The sequence below is a fragment of the Macaca nemestrina genome, chromosome 3 (genome assembly GCF_043159975.1).
Source record: "Macaca nemestrina isolate mMacNem1 chromosome 3, mMacNem.hap1, whole genome shotgun sequence".
In the NCBI taxonomy this organism is placed as follows: Eukaryota; Metazoa; Chordata; class Mammalia; order Primates; family Cercopithecidae; genus Macaca; species Macaca nemestrina.
Window position 1 is genome coordinate 112019529 of NC_092127.1, and position 19129 is coordinate 112038657.

Genomic DNA, 19129 nt, shown 5'->3' on the forward strand with positions numbered 1-19129 from the left:
AAGCTGTAACTCTGTGAGATGATTTCGCAGAACACAAAGAAGTTTCTCAGAAAGCTTCTTTCACTTTGTGATCGGAGGATATTTCCTTTGGCCTTATAGTCTTCAATGGGATCCGAAATATCTCTTCTCAGATTCCAGAGAAATAAGGCTAGCAGAGAGATCCACGAAATACAGATGTAACTCTGTGAGATGAATTAACAGAACACTAAGCAGTTTCTCAGAAAGCTTCTTTGCAGATTTCATCTGAGGATATTTCCTTTTTCACCATTGCCCTCTATGGGCTTCCAAGTGTCACATTGCCAATTCCACAAGAACTGTCTTAGCGAAAGGCTTCTTGAGGGGAAAGCTTTAACTCTGTGAGATGATTTCACAGAACACAAAGAAGTTTCTCAGAAAGCTTCTTTCTCTTTGTAATCGGAGGATATTTCCTTTGGCCCTATAGTCTTCAAAGGGATCCGAAATATCTGTTCTCAGATTCCACAGAAATAAGGCTAGCAAAGAGATCCACGAAATACAGATGTAACTCTGTGAGATGAATTAACAGAACACTAAGCAGTTTCTCAGAAAGCTTCTTTCCATATTTCATCTGAGGATATTTCTTTTTTCACCATAGCCCTCTATGGGCTTCCAAATATCACTTGGCCATTTCCACAAGAACTGTCATAGCGAAAGGCTTCTTGAGGGGAATGTTGTAACTCTGTGAGATGATTTCACAGAACACAAAGAAGTTTCTCAGAAAGCTTCTTTCTCTTTGTTATCGGAGAATATTTCCTTTGGCCCTATAGTCTCCAAAGGGATCCGAAATATCTGTTCTCAGATTCCAGAGAAATAAGGCTAGCAGAGAGATCCACGAAATACAGATGTAACTCTGTGAGATGAATTAACAGAACACTAAGCAGTTTCTCAGAAAGCTTCATTCCAGATTTCATCTGAGGATATTTCCTTTTTCAACATAGCCCTCTATGGGCTTCCAAATGTCACTTTGCCAATTCTACAAGAACTCTCTTAGCGAAAGGCTTCTTGAGGGGAAAGCTGTAACTCTGTGAGATGATTTCAGAGAACACAAAGAAGTTTCTCAGAAAGCTTCTTTCTCTTTGTTATCGGAGGATATTTCCTTTGGCCCTATTGTCTTCAAAGGGATCCGGAATATCTGTTCTCAGATTCCACAGAAATAAGGCTAGCAAAGAGATCCACGAAATACAGATGTAACTCTGTTAGATGAATTAACAGAACACTAAGCAGTTTCTCAGAAAGCTTCTTTCCAGATTTCATCTGAGGATATTTCCTTTTTCACCATAGCCCTCTATGGGCTTCCAAATATCACTTTGCCAATTCCACAAGAACTGTCTTAGCGAAAGGCTTCTTGAGGGGAAAGCTGTAACTCTGTGAGATGATTTCACAGAACACAAAGAAGTTTCTCAGAAAGCTTCTTTCTCTTTGATATCGGAGGATATTTCCTTTGGCCCTATAGTCTTCAAAGGGATCCGGAATATCTGTTCTCAGATTCCACAGAAATAAGGCTAGCAAAGAGATCCACGAAAAACACATGTAACTCTGTGAGATGAATTAACAGAACACTAAGCAGTTTCTCAGAAAGCTTCTTTCCAGATTTCTTCTGAGGATATTTCCTTTTTCACCATAGCCCTCTATGGGCTTCCAAATATCACTTTGCCAATTCCACAAGAACTCTCTTAGCCAAAGGCTTCTTGAGTTGAAAGCTGTAACTCTGTGAGATGATTTCGCAGAACACAAAGAAGTTTCTCAGAAAGCTTCTTTCACTTTGTGATCGGAGGATATTTCCTTTGGCCTTATAGTCTTCAATGGGATCCGAAATATCTCTTCTCAGATTCCAGAGAAATAAGGCTAGTAGAGAGATCCACGAAATACAGATGTAATTCTGTGAGATGAATTAACAGAACACTAAGCAGTTTCTCAGAAAGCTTCTTTCCAGATTTCATCTGAGGATATTTCCTTTTTCAACATAGCCCTCTATGGGCTTCCAAATGTCACTTTGCCAATTCCACAAGAACTGTCTTAGCGAAAGGCTTCTTGAGGGGAAAGCTGTAACTCTGTGAGATGATTTCACAGAACACAAAGAAGTTTCTCAGAAATCTTCTTTCTCTTTGTTATCGGAGGATATTTCCTTTGGCCCTATAGTCTTCAAAGGGATCCGAAATATCTGTTCTCAGATTCCACAGAAATAAGGCTAGCAAAGAGATCCACGAAATACAGATGTAACTCTGTGATATGAATTAACAAAACACTAAGCAGTTTCTCAGAAAGCTTATTTCCAGATTTCATCTGAGGATATTTCCTTTTTCACCATAGCCCTCTAGGGGCTTCCAAATATCACTTTGCCAATTCCACAAGAACTGTCTTAGCGAAAGGCTTCTTGAGGGGAAAGCTGTAACTCTGTGAGATGATTTCACAGAACACAAAGAAGTTTCTCAGAAAGCTTCTTTCTCTTTGTGATCAGAGGATATTTCCTTTGGCCCTATAGTCTTCAAAGGGATCCGAAATATCTGTTCTCAGATTCCACAGAAATAAGGCTAGCAGAGAAATCCACGAAATACAGATGTAACTCTGTGAGTTGAATTAACAGAACACTAAGCAGTTTCTCAGAAAGCTTCTTTCCAGATTTCATCTGAGGATATTTCCTTTTTCACCATAGCCCTCTATGGGCTTCCAAAGGTCACTTTGCCAATTCCACAAGAACTGTCTTAGCGAAAGGCTTCTTGAGGGGAAAGCTGTAACTCTGTAAGATGATTTCACAGAACACAAAGAAGTTTCTCAGAAAGCTTCTTTCTCTTTTTAATCGGAGGATATTTCTTTTGGCCCTGTAGTCTTCAAAGGGATCCGGAATATCTGTTCTCAGATTCCACAGGAATAAGGCTAGCAAAGAGATCCACGAAATACAGTTGTAACTCTGTGAGATGAATTAACAGAACACTAAGCAGTTTCTCAGAAAGCTTCTTTCCAGATTTCATCTGAGGATATTTCCTTTTTCAACGTAGCCCTCTATGGGCTCCCAAATGTCACTTTGCCAATTCTACAAGAACTGTCTTAGCGAAAGGCTTATTGAGGGGAAAGCTGTAACTCTGTGAGATGATTTCACAGAACACAAAGAAGTTTCTCAGAAAGCTTCTTTCTCTTTGTGATAAGAGGATATTTCCTTTGGCCTTATAGTCTTCAAAGGGATCCGAAATATCTGTTCTCAGATTCCAGAGAAATAAGGCTAGCAGAGAGATCCACGAAATACAGATGTAACTCTGTGAGATGAATTAACAGAACACTAAGCTGTTTCTCAGAAAGCTTCTTTCCAGATTTCATCTGAGGATATTTCCTTTTTCACCAAAGCCCTCTATGGGCTTCCAAATGTCACTTTGCCAATTCCACAAGAACTGTCTTAGCGAAAGGCTTCTTGAGGGGAAAGCTGTAACTCTGTGAGATGATTTCACAGAACACAAAGAAGTTTATCAGAAAGCTCTTTCTCTTTGTTATCGGAGGATATTTCCTTTGGCCCTATAGTCTTCAAAGGGATCCGGAATATCTGTTCTCAGATTCCACAGAAATAAGGCTAGCAAAGAGATCCACGAAATACAGATGTAACTCTGTGAGATGAATTAACAGAACACTAAGCAGTTTCTCAGAAAGCTTCTTTCCAGATTTCATCTGAGGATATTTCCTTTTTCACCATTGCCCTCTATGGGCTTCCAAATATCACTTTGCCAATTCCACAAGAACTGTCTTAGCGAAAGGCTTCTTGAGGGGAAAGCTGTAACTCTGTGAGATGATTTCACAGAACACAAAGAAGTTTCTCAGAAAGCTTCTTTCTCTTTGTAATCGGAGGATATTTCCTTTGGACCTGTAGTCTTCAAAGGGATCCGGAATATCTGTTCTCAGATTCCACAGGAATAAGGCTAGCAAAGAGATCCACGAAATACAGTTGTAACTCTGTGAGATGAATTAACAAAACACTAAGCAGTTTCTCAGAAAGATTCTTTCCAGATTTCATCTGAGGATATTTCCTTTTTCACCATAGCCCTCTATGGGATTCCAAAGGTCACTTTGCCAATTCCACAAGAACTGTCTTAGCGAAAGGCTTCTTGAGGGGAAAGCTGTAACTCTGTGAGATGATTTCACAGAACACAAAGAAGTTTCTCAGAAAGCTTCTTTCTCTTTGTGATCGGAGGATACTTCCTTTGGCCTTAGAGTTTTCAAAGGAATCCGAAATATCTGTTCTCAGATTCCACAGAAATAAGGCTAGCAAAGAGATCCACGAAATACAGATGTAACTCTGTGAGATGAATTAACAGAACACTAAGCAGTTTCTCAGAAAGCTTCTTTCCATATTTCATCTGAGGATATTTCTTTTTTCACCATAGCCCTCTATGGGCTTCCAAATATCACTTGGCCATTTCCACAAGAACTGTCATAGCGAAAGGCTTCTTGAGGGGAATGTTGTAACTCTGTGAGATGATTTCACAGAACACAAAGAAGTTTCTCAGAAAGCTTCTTTCTCTTTGTTATCGGAGAATATTTCCTTTGGCCCTATAGTCTCCAAAGGGATCCGAAATATCTGTTCTCAGATTCCAGAGAAATAAGGCTAGCAGAGAGATCCACGAAATACAGATGTAACTCTGTGAGATGAATTAACAGAACACTAAGCAGTTTCTCAGAAAGCTTCATTCCAGATTTCATCTGAGGATATTTCCTTTTTCAACATAGCCCTCTATGGGCTTCCAAATGTCACTTTGCCAATTCTACAAGAACTCTCTTAGCGAAAGGCTTCTTGAGGGGAAAGCTGTAACTCTGTGAGATGATTTCAGAGAACACAAAGAAGTTTCTCAGAAAGCTTCTTTCTCTTTGTTATCGGAGGATATTTCCTTTGGCCCTATAGTCTTCAAAGGGATCCGGAATATCTGTTCTCAGATTCCACAGAAATAAGGCTAGCAAAGAGATCCACGAAATACAGATGTAACTCTGTTAGATGAATTAACAGAACACTAAGCAGTTTCTCAGAAAGCTTCTTTCCAGATTTCATCTGAGGATATTTCCTTTTTCACCATAGCCCTCTATGGGCTTCCAAATATCACTTTGCCAATTCCACAAGAACTGTCTTAGCGAAAGGCTTCTTGAGGGGAAAGCTGTAACTCTGTGAGATGATTTCACAGAACACAAAGAAGTTTCTCAGAAAGCTTCTTTCTCTTTGATATCGGAGGATATTTCCTTTGGCCCTATAGTCTTCAAAGGGATCCGGAATATCTGTTCTCAGATTCCACAGAAATAAGGCTAGCAAAGAGATCCACGAAAAACACATGTAACTCTGTGAGATGAATTAACAGAACACTAAGCAGTTTCTCAGAAAGCTTCTTTCCAGATTTCTTCTGAGGATATTTCCTTTTTCACCATAGCCCTCTATGGGCTTCCAAATATCACTTTGCCAATTCCACAAGAACTCTCTTAGCCAAAGGCTTCTTGAGTTGAAAGCTGTAACTCTGTGAGATGATTTCGCAGAACACAAAGAAGTTTCTCAGAAAGCTTCTTTCACTTTGTGATCGGAGGATATTTCCTTTGGCCTTATAGTCTTCAATGGGATCCGAAATATCTCTTCTCAGATTCCAGAGAAATAAGGCTAGTAGAGAGATCCACGAAATACAGATGTAATTCTGTGAGATGAATTAACAGAACACTAAGCAGTTTCTCAGAAAGCTTCTTTCCAGATTTCATCTGAGGATATTTCCTTTTTCAACATAGCCCTCTATGGGCTTCCAAATGTCACTTTGCCAATTCCACAAGAACTGTCTTAGCGAAAGGCTTCTTGAGGGGAAAGCTGTAACTCTGTGAGATGATTTCACAGAACACAAAGAAGTTTCTCAGAAATCTTCTTTCTCTTTGTTATCGGAGGATATTTCCTTTGGCCCTATAGTCTTCAAAGGGATCCGAAATATCTGTTCTCAGATTCCACAGAAATAAGGCTAGCAAAGAGATCCACGAAATACAGATGTAACTCTGTGATATGAATTAACAAAACACTAAGCAGTTTCTCAGAAAGCTTATTTCCAGATTTCATCTGAGGATATTTCCTTTTTCACCATAGCCCTCTAGGGGCTTCCAAATATCACTTTGCCAATTCCACAAGAACTGTCTTAGCGAAAGGCTTCTTGAGGGGAAAGCTGTAACTCTGTGAGATGATTTCACAGAACACAAAGAAGTTTCTCAGAAAGCTTCTTTCTCTTTGTGATCAGAGGATATTTCCTTTGGCCCTATAGTCTTCAAAGGGATCCGAAATATCTGTTCTCAGATTCCACAGAAATAAGGCTAGCAGAGAAATCCACGAAATACAGATGTAACTCTGTGAGTTGAATTAACAGAACACTAAGCAGTTTCTCAGAAAGCTTCTTTCCAGATTTCATCTGAGGATATTTCCTTTTTCACCATAGCCCTCTATGGGCTTCCAAAGGTCACTTTGCCAATTCCACAAGAACTGTCTTAGCGAAAGGCTTCTTGAGGGGAAAGCTGTAACTCTGTAAGATGATTTCACAGAACACAAAGAAGTTTCTCAGAAAGCTTCTTTCTCTTTTTAATCGGAGGATATTTCTTTTGGCCCTGTAGTCTTCAAAGGGATCCGGAATATCTGTTCTCAGATTCCACAGGAATAAGGCTAGCAAAGAGATCCACGAAATACAGTTGTAACTCTGTGAGATGAATTAACAGAACACTAAGCAGTTTCTCAGAAAGCTTCTTTCCAGATTTCATCTGAGGATATTTCCTTTTTCAACGTAGCCCTCTATGGGCTCCCAAATGTCACTTTGCCAATTCTACAAGAACTGTCTTAGCGAAAGGCTTATTGAGGGGAAAGCTGTAACTCTGTGAGATGATTTCACAGAACACAAAGAAGTTTCTCAGAAAGCTTCTTTCTCTTTGTGATAAGAGGATATTTCCTTTGGCCTTATAGTCTTCAAAGGGATCCGAAATATCTGTTCTCAGATTCCAGAGAAATAAGGCTAGCAGAGAGATCCACGAAATACAGATGTAACTCTGTGAGATGAATTAACAGAACACTAAGCTGTTTCTCAGAAAGCTTCTTTCCAGATTTCATCTGAGGATATTTCCTTTTTCACCAAAGCCCTCTATGGGCTTCCAAATGTCACTTTGCCAATTCCACAAGAACTGTCTTAGCGAAAGGCTTCTTGAGGGGAAAGCTGTAACTCTGTGAGATGATTTCACAGAACACAAAGAAGTTTCTCAGAAAGCTTCTTTCTCTTTGTTATCGGAGGATATTTCCTTTGGCCCTATAGTCTTCAAAGGGATCCGGAATATCTGTTCTCAGATTCCACAGAAATAAGGCTAGCAAAGAGATCCACGAAATACAGATGTAACTCTGTGAGATGAATTAACAGAACACTAAGCAGTTTCTCAGAAAGCTTCTTTCCAGATTTCATCTGAGGATATTTCCTTTTTCACCATGGCCCTCTATGGGCTTCCAAATATCACTTTGCCAATTCCACAAGAACTGTCTTAGCGAAAGACTTCTTGAGGGGAAAGCTGTAACTCTGAGAGATGATTTCACAGAACACAAAGAAGTTTCTCAGAAAGCTTCTTTCTCTTTGTGATCGGAGGATATTTCCTTTGGCCTTATAGTTTTCAAAGGGATCCGAAATATCTGTTCTCAGATTCCACAGAAATAAGGCTAGCAAAGAGATCCACGAAATACAGATGTAACTCTGTGAGATGAATTAACAGAACACTAAGCAGTTTCTCAGAAAGCTTCTTTCCATATTTCATCTGAGGATATTTCTTTTTTCACCATAGCCCTCTATGGGCTTCCAAATATCACTTGGCCATTTCCACAAGAACTGTCATAGCGAAAGGCTTCTTGAGGGGAATGTTGTAACTCTGTGAGATGATTTCACAGAACACAAAGAAGTTTCTCAGAAAGCTTCTTTCTCTTTGTTATCGGAGAATATTTCCTTTGGCCCTATAGTCTCCAAAGGGATCCGAAATATCTGTTCTCAGATTCCAGAGAAATAAGGCTAGCAGAGAGATCCACGAAATACAGATGTAACTCTGTGAGATGAATTAACAGAACACTAAGCAGTTTCTCAGAAAGCTTCATTCCAGATTTCATCTGAGGATATTTCCTTTTTCAACATAGCCCTCTATGGGCTTCCAAATGTCACTTTGCCAATTCTACAAGAACTCTCTTAGCGAAAGGCTTCTTGAGGGGAAAGCTGTAACTCTGTGAGATGATTTCAGAGAACACAAAGAAGTTTCTCAGAAAGCTTCTTTCTCTTTGTTATCGGAGGATATTTCCTTTGGCCCTATAGTCTTCAAAGGGATCCGGAATATCTGTTCTCAGATTCCACAGAAATAAGGCTAGCAAAGAGATCCACGAAATACAGATGTAACTCTGTTAGATGAATTAACAGAACACTAAGCAGTTTCTCAGAAAGCTTCTTTCCAGATTTCATCTGAGGATATTTCCTTTTTCACCATAGCCCTCTATGGGCTTCCAAATATCACTTTGCCAATTCCACAAGAACTGTCTTAGCGAAAGGCTTCTTGAGGGGAAAGCTGTAACTCTGTGAGATGATTTCACAGAACACAAAGAAGTTTCTCAGAAAGCTTCTTTCTCTTTGATATCGGAGGATATTTCCTTTGGCCCTATAGTCTTCAAAGGGATCCGGAATATCTGTTCTCAGATTCCACAGAAATAAGGCTAGCAAAGAGATCCACGAAAAACACATGTAACTCTGTGAGATGAATTAACAGAACACTAAGCAGTTTCTCAGAAAGCTTCTTTCCAGATTTCTTCTGAGGATATTTCCTTTTTCACCATAGCCCTCTATGGGCTTCCAAATATCACTTTGCCAATTCCACAAGAACTCTCTTAGCCAAAGGCTTCTTGAGTTGAAAGCTGTAACTCTGTGAGATGATTTCGCAGAACACAAAGAAGTTTCTCAGAAAGCTTCTTTCACTTTGTGATCGGAGGATATTTCCTTTGGCCTTATAGTCTTCAATGGGATCCGAAATATCACTTCTCAGATTCCAGAGAAATAAGGCTAGTAGAGAGATCCACGAAATACAGATGTAATTCTGTGAGATGAATTAACAGAACACTAAGCAGTTTCTCAGAAAGCTTCTTTCCAGATTTCATCTGAGGATATTTCCTTTTTCAACATAGCCCTCTATGGGCTTCCAAATGTCACTTTGCCAATTCCACAAGAACTGTCTTAGCGAAAGGCTTCTTGAGGGGAAAGCTGTAACTCTGTGAGATGATTTCACAGAACACAAAGAAGTTTCTCAGAAATCTTCTTTCTCTTTGTTATCGGAGGATATTTCCTTTGGCCCTATAGTCTTCAAAGGGATCCGAAATATCTGTTCTCAGATTCCACAGAAATAAGGCTAGCAAAGAGATCCACGAAATACAGATGTAACTCTGTGATATGAATTAACAAAACACTAAGCAGTTTCTCAGAAAGCTTATTTCCAGATTTCATCTGAGGATATTTCCTTTTTCACCATAGCCCTCTAGGGGCTTCCAAATATCACTTTGCCAATTCCACAAGAACTGTCTTAGCGAAAGGCTTCTTGAGGGGAAAGCTGTAACTCTGTGAGATGATTTCACAGAACACAAAGAAGTTTCTCAGAAAGCTTCTTTCTCTTTGTGATCAGAGGATATTTCCTTTGGCCCTATAGTCTTCAAAGGGATCCGAAATATCTGTTCTCAGATTCCACAGAAATAAGGCTAGCAGAGAAATCCACGAAATACAGATGTAACTCTGTGAGTTGAATTAACAGAACACTAAGCAGTTTCTCAGAAAGCTTCTTTCCAGATTTCATCTGAGGATATTTCCTTTTTCACCATAGCCCTCTATGGGCTTCCAAAGGTCACTTTGCCAATTCCACAAGAACTGTCTTAGCGAAAGGCTTCTTGAGGGGAAAGCTGTAACTCTGTAAGATGATTTCACAGAACACAAAGAAGTTTCTCAGAAAGCTTCTTTCTCTTTTTAATCGGAGGATATTTCTTTTGGCCCTGTAGTCTTCAAAGGGATCCGGAATATCTGTTCTCAGATTCCACAGGAATAAGGCTAGCAAAGAGATCCACGAAATACAGTTGTAACTCTGTGAGATGAATTAACAGAACACTAAGCAGTTTCTCAGAAAGCTTCTTTCCAGATTTCATCTGAGGATATTTCCTTTTTCAACGTAGCCCTCTATGGGCTCCCAAATGTCACTTTGCCAATTCTACAAGAACTGTCTTAGCGAAAGGCTTATTGAGGGGAAAGCTGTAACTCTGTGAGATGATTTCACAGAACACAAAGAAGTTTCTCAGAAAGCTTCTTTCTCTTTGTGATAAGAGGATATTTCCTTTGGCCTTATAGTCTTCAAAGGGATCCGAAATATCTGTTCTCAGATTCCAGAGAAATAAGGCTAGCAGAGAGATCCACGAAATACAGATGTAACTCTGTGAGATGAATTAACAGAACACTAAGCTGTTTCTCAGAAAGCTTCTTTCCAGATTTCATCTGAGGATATTTCCTTTTTCACCAAAGCCCTCTATGGGCTTCCAAATGTCACTTTGCCAATTCCACAAGAACTGTCTTAGCGAAAGGCTTCTTGAGGGGAAAGCTGTAACTCTGTGAGATGATTTCACAGAACACAAAGAAGTTTCTCAGAAAGCTTCTTTCTCTTTGTTATCGGAGGATATTTCCTTTGGCCCTATAGTCTTCAAAGGGATCCGGAATATCTGTTCTCAGATTCCACAGAAATAAGGCTAGCAAAGAGATCCACGAAATACAGATGTAACTCTGTGAGATGAATTAACAGAACACTAAGCAGTTTCTCAGAAAGCTTCTTTCCAGATTTCATCTGAGGATATTTCCTTTTTCACCATTGCCCTCTATGGGCTTCCAAATATCACTTTGCCAATTCCACAAGAACTGTCTTAGCGAAAGACTTCTTGAGGGGAAAGCTGTAACTCTGAGAGATGATTTCACAGAACACAAAGAAGTTTCTCAGAAAGCTTCTTTCTCTTTGTGATCGGAGGATATTTCCTTTGGCCTTATAGTTTTCAAAGGGATCCGAAATATCTGTTCTCAGATTCCACAGAAATAAGGCTAGCAAAGAGATCCACGAAATACAGATGTAACTCTGTGAGATGAATTAACAGAACACTAAGCGGTTTCTCAGAAAGCTTCTTTCCAGATTTCATCTGAGGATATTTCCTTTTTCACCATAGCCCTCTATGGGATTCCAAAGGTCACTTTGCCAATTCCACAAGAACTGTCTTAGCGAAAGGCTTCTTGAGGGGAAAGCTGTAACTCTGTGAGATGATTTCACAGAACACAAAGAAGTTTCTCAGAAAGCTTCTTTCTCTTTGTAATCGGAGGATATTTCCTTTGGACCTGTAGTCTTCAAAGGGATCCGGAATATCTGTTCTCAGATTCCACAGGAATAAGGCTAGCAAAGAGATCCACGAAATACAGTTGTAACTCTGTGAGATGAATTAACAAAACACTAAGCAGTTTCTCAGAAAGATTCTTTACAGATTTCATCTGAGGATATTTCCTTTTTCACCATAGCCCTCTATGGGATTCCAAAGGTCACTTTGCCAATTCCACAAGAACTGTCTTAGCGAAAGGCTTCTTGAGGGGAAAGCTGTAACTCTGTGAGATGATTTCACAGAACACAAAGAAGTTTCTCAGAAAGCTTCTTTCTCTTTGTGATCGGAGGATACTTCCTTTGGCCTTAGAGTTTTCAAAGGAATCCGAAATATCTGTTCTCAGATTCCACAGAAATAAGGCTAGCAAAGAGATCCACGAAATACAGATGTAACTCTGTGAGATGAATTAACAGAACACTACGCGGTTTCTCAGAAAGCTTCTTTCCAGATTTCATCTGAGGATATTTCCTTTTTCACCATAGCCCACTATGGGCTTCCAAATATCACTTTGCTAATTTCACAAGAACTGTCTTAGCGAAAGGCTTCTTGAGGGGAAAGCTGTAACTCTGTGAGATGATTTCACAGAACACAAAGAAGTTTCTCAGAAAACTTCTTTCTCTTTGTAATCGGAGGATATTTCCTTTGGCCCTGTAGTCTTCAAAGGGATCCGGAATATCTGTTCTCAGATTCCACAGGAATAAGGCTAGCAAAGAGATCCACGAAATACAGTTGTAACTCTGTTAGATGAATTAACAGAACACCAAGCAGTTTCTCAGAAAGCTTCTTTCCAGATTTCATCTGAGGATATTTCCTTTTTCAACATAGCCCTCTATGGGCCTCCAAATGTCACTTTGCCAATTCTACAAGAACTGTCTTAGCGAAAGGCTTATTGAGGGGAAAGCTGTAACTCTGTGAGATGATTTCACAGAACACAAAGAAGTTTCTCAGAAAGCTTCTTTCTCTTTGTTATCGGAGGATATTTCCTTTGGCCCTATAGTCTTCAAAGGGATCCGAAATATCTGTTCTCAGATTCCACAGAAATAAGGCTAGCAAAGAGATCCACGAAATACAGATGTAACTCTGTGAGATGAATTAACAGAACACTAAGCAGTTTCTCAGAAAGCTTCTTTCCAGATTTCATCTGAGGATATTTCCTTTTTCAGCATTGCCCTCTATGGGCTTCCAAATATCACTATGCCAATTCCACAAGAACTGTCTTAGCGAAAGGCTTCTTGAGGGGAAAGCTGTAACTCTGTGAGATGATTTCAGAGAACACAAAGAAGTTTCTCAGAAAGCTTCTTTCTCTTTGTTATCGGAGGATATTTCCTTTGGCCCTATAGTCTTCAAAGGGATCCGGAATATCTGTTCTCAGATTCCACAGAAATAAGGCTAGCAAAGAGATCCACGAAATACAGATGTAACTCTGTTAGATGAATTAACAGAACACTAAGCTGTTTCTCAGAAAGCTTCTTTCCAGATTTCATCTGAGGATATTTCCTTTTTCACCATAGCCCTCTATGGGCTTCCAAATGTCACTTTGCCAATTCCACAAGAACTGTCTTAGCGAAAGGCTTCTTGAGGGGAAAGCTGTAACTCTGTGAGATGATTTCACAGAACACAAAGAAGTTTCTCAGAAAGCTTCTTTCTCTTTGTTATCGGAGGATATTTCCTTTGGCCCTATAGTCTTCAAAGGGATCCGAAATATCTGTTCTCAGATTCCACAGAAATAAGGCTAGCAAAGAGATCCACGAAATACAGATGTAACTCTGTGAGATGAATTAACAGAACACTAAGCAGTTTCTCAGAAAGCTTCTTTCCAGATTTCATCTGAGGATATTTCCTTTTTCACCATTGCCCTCTATGGGCTTCCAAGTGTCACATTGCCAATTCCACAAGAACTGTCTTAGCGAAAGGCTTCCTGAGGGGAAAGCTGTAACTCTGTGAGATGATTTCACAGAACACAAAGAAGTTTCTCAGAAAGCTTCTTTCTCTTTGTAATCGGAGGAAATTTCCTTTGGCCCTATAGTCTTCAAAGGGATCCGGAATATCTGTTCTCAGATTCCACAGGAATAAGGCTAGCAAAGAGATCCACGAAATACAGATGTAACTCTGTGAGATGAATTAACAGAACACTAAGCAGTTTCTCAGAAAGCTTCTTTCCAGATTTCATCGGAGGATATTTCCTTTTTCACCGTAGCCCTCTATGGGCTTCCAATTATCACTTTGCCAATTCCACAAGAACTGTCTTAGCGAAAGGCTTCTTGAGGGGAAAGCTGTAACTCTCTGAGATGATTTCACAGAACGCAAAGAAGTTTCTCAGAAAGCTTCTTTCTCTTTGTGATCGGAGGATATTTCCTTTGGCCTTATAGTCTTCAAAGGGATCCGAAATATCTGTTCTCAGATTCCACAGAAATAAGGGTAGCAAGGAGATCCACGAAATACAGATGTAACTCTGTGAGATGAATTAACAGAACACTAAGCAGTTTCTCAGAAAGCTTCTTTCCAGATTTCTTCTGAGGATATTTCCTTTTTCACCATAGCCCTCTATGGGCTTCCAAATATCACTTTGCCAATTCCACAAGAACTGTCTTAGCGAAAGGCTTCTTGAGGGGAAAGCTGTAACTCTGTGAGATGATTTCACAGAACACAAAGAAGTTTCTCAGAAAGCTTCTTTCTCTTTGTGATAAGAGGATATTTCCTTTGGCCTTATAGTCTTCAAAGGGATCCGAAATATCTGTTCTTTGATTCCAGAGAAATAAGGCTAGCAGAGAGATCCACGAAATACAGATGTAACTCTGTGAGATGAATTAACAGAACACTAAGCTGTTTCTCAGAAATCTTCTTTCCAGATTTCATCTGAGGATATTTCCTTTTTCACCAAAGCCCTCTATGGGCTTCCAAATGTCACTTTGCCAATTCCACAAGAACTGTCTTAGCGAAAGGCTTCTTGAGGGGAAAGCTGTAACTCTGTGAGATGATTTCACAGAACACAAAGAAGTTTCTCAGAAAGCTTCTTTCTCTTTGTTATCGGAGGATATTTCCTTTGGCCCTATAGTCTTCAAAGGGATCCGGAATATCTGTTCTCAGATTCCACAGAAATAAGGCTAGCAAAGAGATCCACGAAATACAGATGTAACTCTGTGAGATGAATTAACAGAACACTAAGCAGTTTCTCAGAAAGCTTCTTTCCAGATTTCATCTGAGGATATTTCCTTTTTCACCATTGCCCTCTATGGGCTTCCAAATATCACTTTGCCAATTCCACAAGAACTGTCTTAGCGAAAGGCTTCTTGAGGGGAAAGCTGTAACTCTGTGAGATGATTTCACAGAACACAAAGAAGTTTCTCAGAAAGCTTCTTTCTCTTTGTGATCGGAGGATATTTCCTTTGGCCTTATAGTTTTCAAAGGAATCCGAAATATCTGTTCTCAGATTCCACAGAAATAAGGCTAGCAAAGAGATCCACGAAATACAGATGTAACTCTGTGAGATGAATTAACAGAACACTAAGCGGTTTCTCAGAAAGCTTCTTTCCAGATTTCATCTGAGGATATTTCCTTTTTCACCATAGCCCTCTACGGGATTCCAAAGGTCACTTTGCCAATTCCACAAGAACTGTCTTAGCGAAAGGCTTCTTGAGGGGAAAGCTGTAACTCTGTGAGATGATTTCACAGAACACAAAGAAGTTTCTCAGAAAGCTTCTTTCTGTTTGTAATCGGAGGATATTTCCTTTGGACCTGTAGTCTTCAAAGGGATCCGGAATATCTGTTCTCAGATTCCACAGGAATAAGGCTAGCAAAGAGATCCACGAAATACAGTTGTAACTCTGTGAGATGAATTAACAGAACACTAAGCAGTTTCTCAGAAAGCTTCTTTCCAGATTTCATCTGAGGATATTTCCTTTTTCACCATAGCCCTCTATGGGATTCCAAAGGTCACTTTGCCAATTCCACAAGAACTGTCTTAGCGAAAGGCTTCTTGAGGGGAAAGCTGTAACTCTGTGAGATGATTTCACAGAAAACAAAGAAGTTTCTCAGAAAGCTTCTTTCTCTTTGTGATCGGAGGATACTTCCTTTGGCCGTAGAGTTTTCAAAGGGATCCGAAATATCTGTTCTCAGATTCCACAGAAATAAGGGTAGCAAAGAGATACACGAAATACACATGTAACTCTGTGAGATGAATTAACAGAACACTAAGCAGTTTCTCAGAAAGCTTCTTTCCAGATTTCATCTGAGGATATTTCCTTTTTCAACATAGCCCTCTATGGGCTTCCAAATGTCACTTTGCCAATTCCACAAGAACTGTCTTAGCGAAAGGCTTCTTGAGGGGAAAGCTGTAACTCTGTGAGATGATTTCACAGAACACAAAGAAGTTTCTCAGAAAGCTTCTTTCTCTTTGTTATCGGAGGATATTTCCTTTGGCCCTATAGTCTTCAAAGGGATCCGAAATATCTGTTCTCAGATTCCACAGAAATAAGGCTAGCAAAGAGATCCACGAAATACAGATGTAACTCTGTGAGATGAATTAACAGAACACTAAGCAGTTTCTCAGAAAGCTTCTTTACAGATTTCTTCTGAGGATATTTCCTTTTTCACCGTAGCCCTCTATGGGCTTCCAAATATCACTTTGCCAATTCCACAAGAACTCTCTTAGCCAAAGGCTTCTTGAGGGGAAAGCTGTAACTCTGTGAGATGATTTCACAGAACACAAAGAAGTTTCTCAGAAAGCTTCTTTCACTTTGTGATCGGAGGATATTTCCTTTGGCCTTATAGTCTTCAATGGTATCCGAAATATCTCTTCTCAGATTCCAGAGAAATAAGGCTAGCAAAGAGATCCACGAAATACAGATGTCACTCTGTGAGATGAATTAACAGAACACTAAGCAGTTTCTGAGAAAGCTTCTTTCCATATTTCATCTGAGGATATTTCCTTTTTCACCATAGCCCTCTATGGGATTCCAAAGGTCACTTTGCCAATTCCACAAGAACTGTCTTAGCGAAAGGCTTCTTGTGGGGAAAGCTGTAACTCTGTGAGATGATTTCACAGAACACAAAGAAGTTTCTCAGAAAGCTTCTTTCTCTTTGTAATCGGAGGATATTTCCTTTGGCCCTGTAGTCTTCAAAGGGATCCGAATATCTGTTCTCAGATTCCACAGGAATAAGGCTAGCAAAGAGATCCACGAAATACAGTTGTAACTCTGTGAGATGAATTAACAGAACACTAAGCAGTTTCTCAGAAAGCTTCTTTCCAGATTTCATCTGAGGATATTTCCTTTTTCACCATAGCCCTCTATGGGCTTCCAAATGTCACTTTGCCAATTCTACAAGAACTGTCTTAGCGAAAGGCGTATTGAGGGGAAAGCTGTAACTCTGTGAGATTATTTCACAGAACACAAAGAAGTTTCTCAGAAAGCTTCTTTCTCTTTGTTATCGGAGGATATTTCCTTTGGCCCTATAGTCTTCAAAGAGATCCGAAATATCTGTTCTCAGATTCCACAGAAATAAGGCTAGCAAAGAGATCCACGAAATACAGATGTAACTCTGTGAGATGAATTAACAGAACACTAAGCAGTTTCTCAGAAAGCTTCTTTCCAGATTTCATCTGAGGATATTTCCTTTTTCAGCATTTCCCTCTATGGGCTTCCAAATATCACTTTGCCAATTCCACAAGAACTGTCTTAGCGAAAGGCTTCTTGAGGGGAAAGCTGTAACTCTGTGAGATGATTTCACAGAACACAAAGAAGTTTCTCAGAAAGCTTCTTTCTCTTTGTGATCGGAGGATATTTCCTTTGACCTTATAGTTTTCGAAGGGATCCGAAATATCTGTTCTCAGATTCCACAGAAATAAGGCTAGCAAAGAGATCCACGAAATACAGATGTAACTCTGTGAGATGAATTAACAGAACACTAAGCAGTTTCTCAGAAAGCTTCTTTCCAGATTTCACCTGAGGATATTTCCTTTTTCAACATAGCCCTCTATGGGCTTCCAAATGTCACTTTGCCAATTCCTCAAAAACTGTCTTAGCGAAAGGCTTCTTGAGGGGAAAGCTGTAACTCTGTGAGATGATTTCACAGAACACAAAGAAGTTTCTCAGAAAGCTTCTTTCTCTTTGTGATCGGAGGCTATTTCCTTTGGCCCTATAGTCTTCAAAGGGATCCGAAATATCTGTTCTCAGATTCCACAGAAATAAGGCTAGCAAAGAGATCCACGAAATACAGATGTAACTCTGTGAGATGAATTAACAGAACACTAAGCAGTTTCTCAGAAAGCTTCTTTCCAGATTTCATCTGAGGATATTTCCTTTTTCACCATAACCCTCTATGGGCTTCCAAATATCACTTTGCCAATTCCACAAGAACTGTCTTAGCGAAAGGCTTCTTGAGGGGAAAGCTGTAACTCTGTGAGATGATTTCACAGAACACAAAGAAGTTTCTCAGAAAGCTTCTTTCTCTTTGTGATCGGAGGATACTTTCTTTGGCCTTAGAGTTTTCAAAGGGATCCTAAATATCTGTTCTCAGATTCCACAGAAATAAGGCTAGCAAAGAGATCCACGAAATACAGATGTAACTCTGAGAGATGAATTAACAGAACACTAAGCGGTTTCTCAGAACGCTTCTTTCCAGATTTCATCTGAGGATATTTCCTTTTTCACCATAGCCCTCTATGGGCTTCCAAATATCACTTTGCCAATTTCACAAGAACTGTCTTAGCGAAAGGCTTCTTGAAGGGAAAGCTGTAACTCTGTGAGATGATTTCACAGAACACAAAGAAGTTTCTCAGAAAATTTCTTTCTCTTTGTTATCGGAGGATATTTCCTTTGGCCCTATAGTCTTCAAAGGGATCCGAAATATCTGTTCTCAGATTCCACAGAAATAAGGCTAGCAAAGAGATCCACGAAATACAGATGTAATTCTGTGAGATGAATTAACAGAACACTAAGCAGTTTCTCAGAAAGCTTCTTTACAGATTTCATCTGAGGATATTTCCTTTTTCACCATAGCCTTCTATGGTCTTCCAAATATCACTTTGCCATTTCCACAAAAACTGTCATAGCAAAAGGCTTCTTGAGGGGAATGCTGTAACTCTGTGAGATGATTTCACAGAACACAAAGAAGTTTCTCAGAAAGCTTCTTTCTCTTTGTCATCGGAGAATATTTTACTTTGGCACTATAGTCTTCAAAGGGATCCGAAATATCTGTTCTCAGATTCCACAGAAATAAGGCTAGGAAAGAGATCCACGAAAAACAGATGTAACTCTGTGAGATGAATTAACAGAACACTAAGCAGTTTCTCAGAAAGCTTCTTTCCAGATTTCATCTGAGGATATTTCCTTTTTCACCATAGCCCTGTATGGGCTTCCAAATATCACTTTGCCAATTCCACAAGAACTCTCTTAGCCAAGGCACCTTGAGGGGAAAGCTGTAACTCTGTGAGATGATTTCACAGAACACAAAGAAGTTTCTCAGAAAGCTTCTTTCTCTTTGTTATCGGAGGATATTTCCTTTGGCCCTATAGTCTTCAAAGGGATCCGAAATATCTGTTCTCAGATTCCACAGAAATAAGGCTAGCAAAGAGATCCACGAAATACAGATGTCACTCTGTGATATGAATTAACAGAACACTAAGCAGTTTCTCAGAAAGCTTCTTTCCAGATTTCATCTGAGGATATTTCCTTTTTCACC